At 41.3% G+C, this 10,223-nt stretch overlaps 1 non-coding gene across 1 annotated transcript; it reads left to right on the forward strand.

Annotated features, from left to right (window-relative positions):
• Positions 1–1,730: 1,730 nt before the first annotated feature.
• LOC130953009 (small nucleolar RNA R71) lies at positions 1,731–1,837 on the forward strand. Its single transcript, XR_009075187.1, has one exon. It is a non-coding gene; the product is annotated as a small nucleolar RNA R71 (small nucleolar RNA).
• Positions 1,838–10,223: the final 8,386 nt, after the last annotated feature.

The following is a 10,223-nucleotide window of genomic DNA, read 5'->3' on the forward strand; positions in this document are numbered from 1 at the left end:
TTCTTTAATGTCAGTAGCTTGACAGATGGCTCTCATGGAGCCTTACAAACGATCAGAGCAATGTGGGAACCTCCCAACACCAAACTTAGAGTTTGAATGTGGGGGTTCAACACCAAACTTAGAGTTTGATTGTGGCCTCCCAACACCAAACTTAGAGTTTGACTGTGGGGGCTCTGTTTGTCTCAGATTTGAGAGAAGCTCTTCATGCTTCTTCTCCATGATGACAGAGGGATATCCTTGAGCCTTAAACACCAAGGATTCTTCATTCACTTGAATGATCAACTCTCCTCTATCAACATCAATCACAGCTTTTGCTGTGGCTAGGAAGGGTCTGCCAAGGATGATGGATTCATCCATGCACTTCCCAGTCTCTAGGACTATGAAATCAGTAGGGATGTAATGGTCTTCAACTTTACCAAAACATTCTCTACAAGTCCATAAGCTTGTTTTCTTGAGTTGTCTGCCATCTCTAGTGAGATTTTTGCAGCTTGCACCTCAAAGATCCCTAGCTTCTCCATTACAGAGAGGGGCATGAGGTTTACACTTGACCCTAAGTCACACAAGGCCTTCTTGAAGGTCATGGTGCCTATGGTACAAGGTATAGAAAACTTCCCCGGATCCTGCCTCTTTTGAGGCAGTTTCTGCCTAGACAAGTCATCCAGTTCTTTGGTGAGCAGAGGTGGTTCATCCTCCCAAGTCTCATTTCCAAATAACTTGTCATTTAGCTTCATGATTGCTCCAAGGTATTTAGCAACTTGCTCTTCAGTGACATACTCATCCTCTTCAGAGGAAGAATACTCATCAGAGCTCATGAATGGCAGAAGTAAGTCCAATGGAATCTCTATGGTCTCATTTTGAGCCTCAGATTCCCATTGTTCCTCATTGAGGGACTCAGAGGAGATTGGTGCACGCCCACTGGGGTCTTCCTCAGTGGCGTCCTCCTCTTCTCTTTCCTCTCCATATTCGGCCATGGTTATGGCTTTGCACTCTCCTTTTGGATTTTCTTCTGTATTACTTGGGAGAGTACTAGGAGGGAGTTCAGTAACTTTCTTACTCAGCTGACCCACTTGTCCTTCCAAATTCCTAATGGAGGACCTTGTTTCAGTCATGAAACTTTGAGTGGTCTTTATTAGATCAGAGACCATTGTTGCTAAGTCAGAAGTACTCTGCTTAGAATTCTCTGTCTGTTGCTGAGAAGATGATGGAAAAGGCTTGCCATTGCCAAACCTGTTTCTTCCACCATTATTGTTATTGAAACCTTGTTGAGGTCTCTTTTGATTCTTCCATGAGAAATTTGGGTGATTTCTCCATGAAGAATTATAGGTGTTTCCATAGGGTTCTCCTAGGTAATTCACCTCTTCCATGGAAGGGTTCTCAGGATCATAAGCTTCTTCCTCAGATGAAGCTTCCTTAGTACTGCCAGGTGCATTTTGCATTCCAGACAGACTTTGAGAAATCAAATTGACTTGTTGAGTCAATATCTTGTTCTGAGCCAGTATGGCATTCAGAGTATCAATCTCAAGAACTCCTTTCTTCTGATTAGTCCCATTGTTCACAGGATTCCTTTCAGAAGTGTACATGAATTGGTTATTTGCAACCATTTCAATTAGCTCTTGAGCCTCTGTAGGCGTCTTCTTCAGATGAAGAGATCCTCCAGCAGAGCTATCCAAGGACATCTTGGATAGTTCAGAGAGACCATCATAGAAAATACCTATGATGCTCCATTCAGAAAGCATGTCTGAGGGACATCTTCTGATTAATTGTTGTATCTTTCCCAAGCTTCATAGAGGGATTCTCCATCCTTCTGTCTGAAGGTTTGGACTTCCACTCTAAGCTTACTCCATCTTTGAGGTGGAAAGAACTTTGCCAAGAAGGCATTGACTAGCTTTTCCCAAGAGTCCAGGCTTTCTTTAGGTTGAGAATCCAACCATATTCTAGCTCTGTCTCTTACAGCAAAAGGGAATAGCATCAGTCTATAGACCTCAGGGTCTACCCCATTAGTCTTGACTGTGTCACAGATTTGCAAGAATTCAGCTAAGAACTGATGAGGATCTTCCATTGGAAGTCCATGGAACTTGCAATTCTGTTGCATTAGAGAAACTAATTGAGGCTTAAGCTCAAAGTTGTTTGCTCCAATGGCAGGGATAGAGATGCTTCTCCCATAGAAATCAGGAGTAGGTGCAGTAAAGTCACCCAGCACCTTCCTTGCATTTTTGGCATTGTTGTTGTTTTCGGCTGCCATGTGTTCTTCTTCCTTGAAGAATTCGGTCAGGTCCTCTAAAGAGAGTTGTGCTTTGGCTTCTCTTAGCTTTCTCTTCAAGGTCCTTTCAGGTTCAGGATCAGCTTCAACAAGAATGCCTTTGTCTCTGCTCCTGCTCATATGAAAGAGAAGAGAACAAGAAAATGTGGAATCCTCTATGTCACAGTATAGAGATTCCTTGAGGTGTCAGAGGAAAAGAGAAATAGAAGAAGAAAAAGGTAGAAGAATTCGAACTTGATTAGATAGAGTTTGAATTGTGCATTGAGAAGGAGTGGTACTCCATGAATAGAAGGATGTGAGAAGGAGGGGAGTAATCTTTTCGAAAATTAATTAGAAAATTTTGAAAACATTTTTGAAAAACACTTAATTGATTTTCGAAAAATAAGAGTGGAAAAGAAATCAAGTGATTTTTGAAAAAGATTTGAAATTAGAAGTCAAAAGGATTTGATTGAAAACTTAATTTGAAAAAGATGTGATTAAAAAGATGTGATTGGTTTAAAAAAAATGTGATTGAGAAGATATGATTTGAAAACAATTTTAAAAGATATGATTTTAAAAATTAATGACTTGCCTAACAAGAAAAGATATGATTCAAACATAAAACCTTCCTCAACAGAAAAGGCAAAAAATGTTCAATCAAATCATTAATTGTTAGTAAGTATCTTTGAAAAAGGAAAGAAATTGATTTTGAAAACATTTGATTGAAAAGATATGATTTGAAAAAGATTTGATTTTGAAAAACTTTGAAAACTTGAAAAAAAATTGATTTTGAAAACAAAATCTTCCCCCTAGCACCATCCTGGCGTTAAACGCCCAGAATGGTATACATTCTGGCGTTTAACGCCCAAAATGCTACCTTTTTGGGCGTTAAACGCCCAACCAGGTACCCTGACTGGCGTTTAAACGCCAGTCTGTCTTCTTCACTGGGCATTTTTGAATGCTCAGCTTTTTCTGTATAATTTCTCTGCAGTATGTTCTGAATCTTCAATTCTTTGTATCATTGACTTGAAAAGACACAAATTAAAAGATATTTTTGGATTTTTAATAATCAAAATGCAACAAGAATCAAATAATAATGCATGCAAGACACCAAACTTAGCAGTTTGTATACTACTGACACTAACAATGTGAGAATGCATATGAGACACACAAAATACATCAAGTCAATAGAATTCAGAGATTAGAACACAAAAATCATCAAGAATTTCTTGAGGATCCATAAGACACATGAATGAATGCATGCAATTGACACCAAACTTAAGATGAGACACTAGACTTAAGCAAGAAACATCAAATATTTTTGGTTTTTATGATTTTGTAATTTTTTTTTCGAAAATTAAGTAAAAAGGAAAATAAAGGTACCAAAATTCTTAATGAGAATTCCAGGAATCATGCAATGTTAGTTTAAAGCTTTAGTCTAAAGGAATTAGACATAGCTAGCTAAGCTTCAGCAGGGCATTGCATTCAAGAGCTAAATTGATGATGATCAATCAGCTTTGGTGATGATAAGAACATCACCTTGAAACACTAGAATTCATTCTTAAGAACTCTGAAGAAAAATACCTAATCTAAGCAACAAGATGAACCGTTAGTTGTCCAAACTAAACAATCCCCGGCAACGGCGCCAAAAACTTGGTGCGCGAAATTGTGATCACTACAACTTCACACAACTAACCAGCAAGTGCACTGGGTCGTCCAAGTAATACCTTACGTGAGTAAGGGTCGATCCCACGGAGATTGTTGGTGTTCCGGGGATTACCTGAAACGTGTAGCTCGGTCGTCTGGAGAGGCCCGAGGTGGGGGTTCAGGGACCCGAGCTTGATATGCAGAGTGGTTGGTGGTTGTACCTGCAATGACACTTCGATGCTTAAGTTAGCATGGGTCCAAGCAGATATGTGTAGATGTGGAATGAATGCCATACCTGGGTGCTCCAGTGTATTTATAGTAGTTGGCCGTGATCTTCCCTGGATAAGATATTCTTATCTTATCTTATCTTTCGGGAGTTTTATCCCTATCTTTGTGGAACCGCCTTTGCTAGGCCTTTTCGGCCTTTAGGTTTGGGCTGCGTTCCTTTTGATGGGCCTTCCCTTGCTTTATTCGTCCGAGGTCCGACCTTTAGGCGTGAGCCTTTAGGACGAGGTCGGACCTTTTATGAACTGACCGAGTTTGGAGGAGCCCGGTCAGGGTATGAACAGTGCCCCTGCCCGAGTTCGTCCTTTTTGGGAGGTCGAGCTCGGGCATAGTAGTTTTTCAAATTTCAAAAATGGCCGTTTCCTGCATTTATTGCATTTTACCGTTTTTCCTCGATTTCCGTTCGGGCTCTGTGAAGGCATTATTTATTTGCTCCCTTCCTTTTTCTTCGTTTATTTCTGCTCCCTTCCTGTTTTTCTAAGTTTTGCCATCTCCTTTTTTCGAGCACCGCTTCTTCTCTCTCTTTGTTCTTCTTCCCCGAATCTTTCCGTGTGTCTTTCCGGGGTTTCTTCTGCGGCGAAGGTGCACTTTGTCGGGTTAAGTCTCATGTTGTGTTTTCTGAGGGTGCCGAAGACGCTGGTGAGGTCGGTCAGCAAGTTTCTGTCTTCTTGTGTTTTTACCAGCATGTCATCGACGTACACCTCTAGCTGTAGTCCGCTGTGCTCTGAGAACACTTTGTTCATTAGCCTCTGGTAGGTTGCCCCTGCGTTCTTCAGCCCGAAGGGCATTACTACGTAGCAGTAGTTTGCCCTTGGGGTTATGAACGAGGTCTTTTCTTGGTCGGGTCCGTACATCGGGATTTGATTGTATCCCGAGTATGCGTCCATGAAGGAGAGATATCTGTAGCCTGAGGCTGCGTCTACTAAGGCGTCGATGTTTGGTAGTGGATATGGGTCTTTGGGGCAGGCTTTGTTGAGGTCTGTGTAATCGACGCACATCCTCCATTTTCCGTTGGGCTTTTTTACCAGGACCACGTTTGCGAGCCATAGGGGGTATTTTACTTCCCTAATGAACCCTGCATCTAATAGTGCTTGTACTTGTTCTTCTATCGCTTGCATGCGCTCGGGTCCGAGCTTCCGGCGTCTTTATTGGACAGGTCGGGATCCCGGGTAAACTGATAGCTTATGGCACATCAGGTCGGGGCTTATGCCTGGCATGTCGGAGGCTTTCCAGGCGAAGAGGTCGGAATTCTCCTTTAAGAGGGTTATGAGTTCCTCTTTTAGGCCCGTTTTGAGGTTCGCTCCTATGTTTGTTATTTTTTCAGGTGTGTTCCCAATCTGGACTTTTTCGGTCTCTCCCTCTGGTTGTGGTCGAAGATCTTCTCGGGACTGCACTCGTCCGAGTTCTATGGTGTTGACCTCCTTCCCTTTTAGGCTCAGGCTTTCGTTGTAGCATCGCCGCGCTAGTTTTTGGTCGCCTTTTAGGGTAGCGATTCCTTTTGCGGTAGGGAACTTCATACAGAGGTGTGGGGTCGAGACTATAGCTGCCAGTCTGTTTAGGGTTGGTCGCCTAATGAGGGCATTGTATGCCGAAGTGACGTCGACTATAATGTAGTCGATGCTTAATGTTTTAGATTGCTCGCCTCTTCCAAAGGTAGTGTGTAGCGGGATGTATCCTAAGGGATGGATCGGGGTATCCCCTAGCCCAAATAGGTCGGTGGGATAGGCCTTTAGCTCTTTTTCTTCAAGTCCGAGCTTGTCGAATGCCGTTTTGAATAGGATATCTGCTGAGCTTCCCTGGTCAATCAGGGTTCGATGTAAGTTGGCGTTTGCTAGGATAATGGTGACTACCATTGGATCGTCGTGCCCGGGAATTATCCCTTGAGCATCTTCTCGGGTAAATGAGATAGTAGGTAACTCGGGCAGGGGGCTGTCTTCTCGGACATGATAGACTTCTTTGAGGTGTCTTTTTCGCGAGGATCTGGATGTTCCTCCGCCTGCAAAACCTCCATTTATCATGTGAACGTGTCTTTCAGGGGTTTGCGGGGTTTGTTCGGCCCGACCTTCGTTGTCTCCCCGCCTTCTCTTCCTAGTCTCTTCTCCTTTCTCTGCTATGTATCTGTCGAGTTTTCCTTCTCTGGCCAGCTTTTCTATAACATTTTTTAGGTCGTAGCAGTCGTTAGTAGAATGACCGTAGAGCTTGTAATATTCACAGTATTCGGACCGATCTCTTCCCGCTCTCTTGTGTTTTAGCGGTCGGGGCGGTGGGATCTTTTCGGTGTGGCATACTTCTCTGTAGACGTCTACCAGGGAGACTCGGAGGGGGGTGTAGTTGTGGTACTTCCGTGGCTTGTCCGAGTTGGGGTCTTCTTTTTTCTTCTGTCCGGTCTTTCAGGTTGGCCTCTATTTTCCGTAGTTTTTCTTCTAATTCTCTGCGCTTGCGAGCCTCCCTTCTCAGATCTTGTTCAGTTTCTTTCTGCTTCTTTATGTCCTCTTCGAGTTGTTTCAGCCGGTGTTGTTGTGCCCGGACTGCTTCTAGGATTTCCGAGCTCTTCTCTTTTTCGAAATTCTGTGGATCTTTGTTTGGGAGTGATGTCTTTGGGCGATTCTGTTTGTTTCCTCCTGGAGTGCGTGGTGATAGAGGGCTGTCCGGTCGTTCTCCGGTGTCAATTTCGTCCTCTTGTTCAGATGCAGCGCGGTCATTGTCGTGAGGGTCATCCGCCATGGTGGAGGGATGACTTCCGGGTCCCCGGCAACGGCGCCAATGTTCCGGGGATTACCTGAAACGTGTAGCTCGGTCGTCTGGAGAGGCCCGAGGTGGGGGTTCAGGGACCCGAGCTTGATATGCAGAGTGGTTGGTGGTTGTACCTGCAATGACACTCCGATGCTTAAGTTAGCATGGGTCCAAGCAGATATGTGTAGATGTGGAATGAATGCCATACCTGGGTGCTCCAGTGTATTTATAGTAGTTGGCCGTGATCTTCCCTGGATAAGATATTCTTATCTTATCTTATCTTTCGGGAGTTTTATCCCTATCTTTGTGGAACCGCCTTTGCTAGGCCTTTTCGGCCTTTAGGTTTGGGCTGCGTTCCTTTTGATGGGCCTTCCCTTGCTTTATTCGTCCGAGGTCCGACCTTTAGGCGTGAGCCTTTAGGATGAGGTCGGACCTTTTATGAACTGACCGAGTTTGGAGGAGCCCGGTCAGGGTATGAACAGTTGGTATGAAGCAAGCTATGGTCACCTTGTAAATCTCAGTCAGGCAGACTCAAATGGATATAGGTAATAAACGTATAAAGCATAAAGATAAAGATAGAGGTACTTATGTAATTCATTGGTAGGAACTTCAGATAAGCGTATGAAGATGCCTTCCCTTCCGTCTCTCTGCTTTCCTACTGTCTTCATCCAATCCTTCTTACTCCTTTCCATGGCAAGCTCGTGTAGGGTTTCACCGTTGTCAATGGCTACCTCCCATCCTCTCAGTGAAAGCGATTGCATATGCTCTGTCACAGCATAGCGGAATTCAGCTGTCGGTTCTCGGTCAGGCCGGAATAATATCCATCGATACTTTTGCGTCTGTCACTAACGCCCCGCCTGCTAGGAGTTTGAAGCACGTCACAGTCATTCAGTCATTGAATCCTACTCAGAATACCATAGACAAGGTTTAGACCTTCCGGATTCTCTTGAATGCCGCCATCAGGTCCTGCCTATACCACGAAGACTCCGATTAAAGAATCCAAGAGATATTCACTAGAGCCTTGGTTGCTTGTAGAACAAAAGTGGTTGTCAGTCACCTTGTTCATGAGTGAGAATGATGATGAGTGTCACGGATCATCACATTCATCAAGTTGAAGAACAAGTGATATCTTAGAACAAGAACAAGCGGAATTGAATGGAAGAACAATAGTAATTGCATTAATACTCGAGGTACAGCAGAGCTCCACACCTTAATCTATGGTGTGTAGAAACTCCACCGTTGAAAATACATAAGCACAAGGTCTAGGCATGGCCGTGAGGCCAGCCTCCCAATGATCTAAGAACTAGATGTCCGAAGATAGCTACCAAAGTCTCGATACAAATACAATAGTAAAAGGTCCTACTTATAGATAACTAGTAGCCTAAGGTGTACAAAGATGAGTAAATGACATAAAAATCCACTTCCGGGCCCACTTTGGTGTGTGCTTGGGCTGAGCAATGAAGCATTTTCGTGTAGAGACTCTCCTTGGAGTTAAACGCCAGCTTTAGTGCCAGTTTGGGCGTTTAACTCCCAATTAGGTGCCAGTTCCGGCGTTTAACGCTGGAATTTCTTGAGGTGACTTTGAACGCCGGTTTGGGCCATCAAATCTTGGACAAAGTATGGACTATTATATATTGCTGGAAAGCCCAGGATGTCTACTTTCCAACGCCGTTGAGAGCGCGCCAATTGGGCTTCTGTAGCTCCAGAAAATCCACTTCGAGTGCAGGGAGGTCAGAATCCAACAGCATCTGCAGTCCTTTTGAGTCTCTGGATCAGATTTTTGCTCAGATCCCTCAATTTCAGCCAGAAAATACCTGAAATCACAGAAAAACACACAAACTCATAGTAAAGTCCAGAAAAGTGAATTTTAATTAAAAACTAATAAAAATATAATAAAAACTAACTGAAAGATACTAAAAACATACTAAAAACAATGCCAAAAAGCGTACAAATTATCCGCTCATCAGCTACCAAATTATTGGAGCCATTGTTGATGATCACAAATTCCGTGCACCAAGTTTTTGGCGCCGTTGCCGGGGATTGTTCGAGTATGGACAACTGACGGTTCATCTTGTTGCTCAGATTAGGTAATTTTCTTTTCAAAAAATTTTCAAAAATTTTTCAAAATTTTTCTTTGTTTTCGTTTTTCCAAAAAAAATTTATTATTTTCAAAAAAAAATAAAAAAAATTTTAAATTTTTCTATGGCTTCAAAACTTTCAAGAATGAATTCTAGAGTTTCATGGTAACATGTTGAATCCTAGCTGGCTACAAAGCCATATTCAAACTCCTTTGGAATTGGTCTTCAACTAATCACTACAATGCATGTAATTCCATCCTAAAGCTGACTGGCTATTAAGCCATGTCAAACCCTTTGATTGGAGCTTTGGGTTAACATTGAAAGATTCCTGGAATTCTTCTTAAAGATTTTGAATTATTTTCTTTTCCCATATGTTTTTCGAAAAAGATAAAAGAAAATACAAAAAAATAGAAAATCATAAAAATCAAAAACATTTTGTGTTTCCTGTTTGAGTCTTGAGTCAATTTTTAAGTTTGGTGTCAATTGCATGTTTTAAAAATCTCTTGCATTTTTTTTCGAAAAACTCATGCATTCATGGTGTTCTTCATGATCTTCAAGTTGTTCTTGGTAAGCCTTCTTGTTTGATCTTGATGTTTTCTTGTTTTATATTTTTTGTTGTTTATCATATGCATTTTTCGTTTGTTAGTATCTATGCATTAAAGATTTCTAAGTTTGGTGTCTTGCTTGTTTTCTTTGCATCAAAAATTTTTCAAAAATATGTTCTTGATGTTCATCATGATCTTCAAAGTGTTCTTGGTGTTCATCTTGACATTCATAGTGTTCTTGCATGCATCATGAGTTTTGATTCATAATTTTCATGTTGTGAGTCATTTTTGTTGTTTTTCTCTCTCATCATTAAAAATTCAAAAATAAAAAATTATCTTTTCCTTATTTCCCTCCAAATTTTTGAAATTTTGGGTTGACTTGGTCAAAAATTTTTAAAAATTAGTTGTTTCTTACAAGTCAAGTCAAATTTTCAATTTCAAAAATCCTATCTTTTCAAAACTTTTTCAAAAATCAAATCTTTTTCATTTTTATCTTATTAATTTCAAAATATTTTTTTCAAAAATCTTTTTCTTGATTTTATTTCAAAATTTCGAAATTACACTAACAATTAATGTGATTGATTCAAAAATTTGAAGTTTGTTACTTTCTTGTTAAGAAAGGTTCAATCTTTAAATTCTAGAATCATATCTTTTAGTTTCTTGTTAGTTAAGTAATTAATTTTAATTTTAAAAATT

Source organism: Arachis stenosperma, chromosome 1 (assembly GCF_014773155.1).
Source record: "Arachis stenosperma cultivar V10309 chromosome 1, arast.V10309.gnm1.PFL2, whole genome shotgun sequence".
In the NCBI taxonomy this organism is placed as follows: Eukaryota; Viridiplantae; Streptophyta; class Magnoliopsida; order Fabales; family Fabaceae; genus Arachis; species Arachis stenosperma.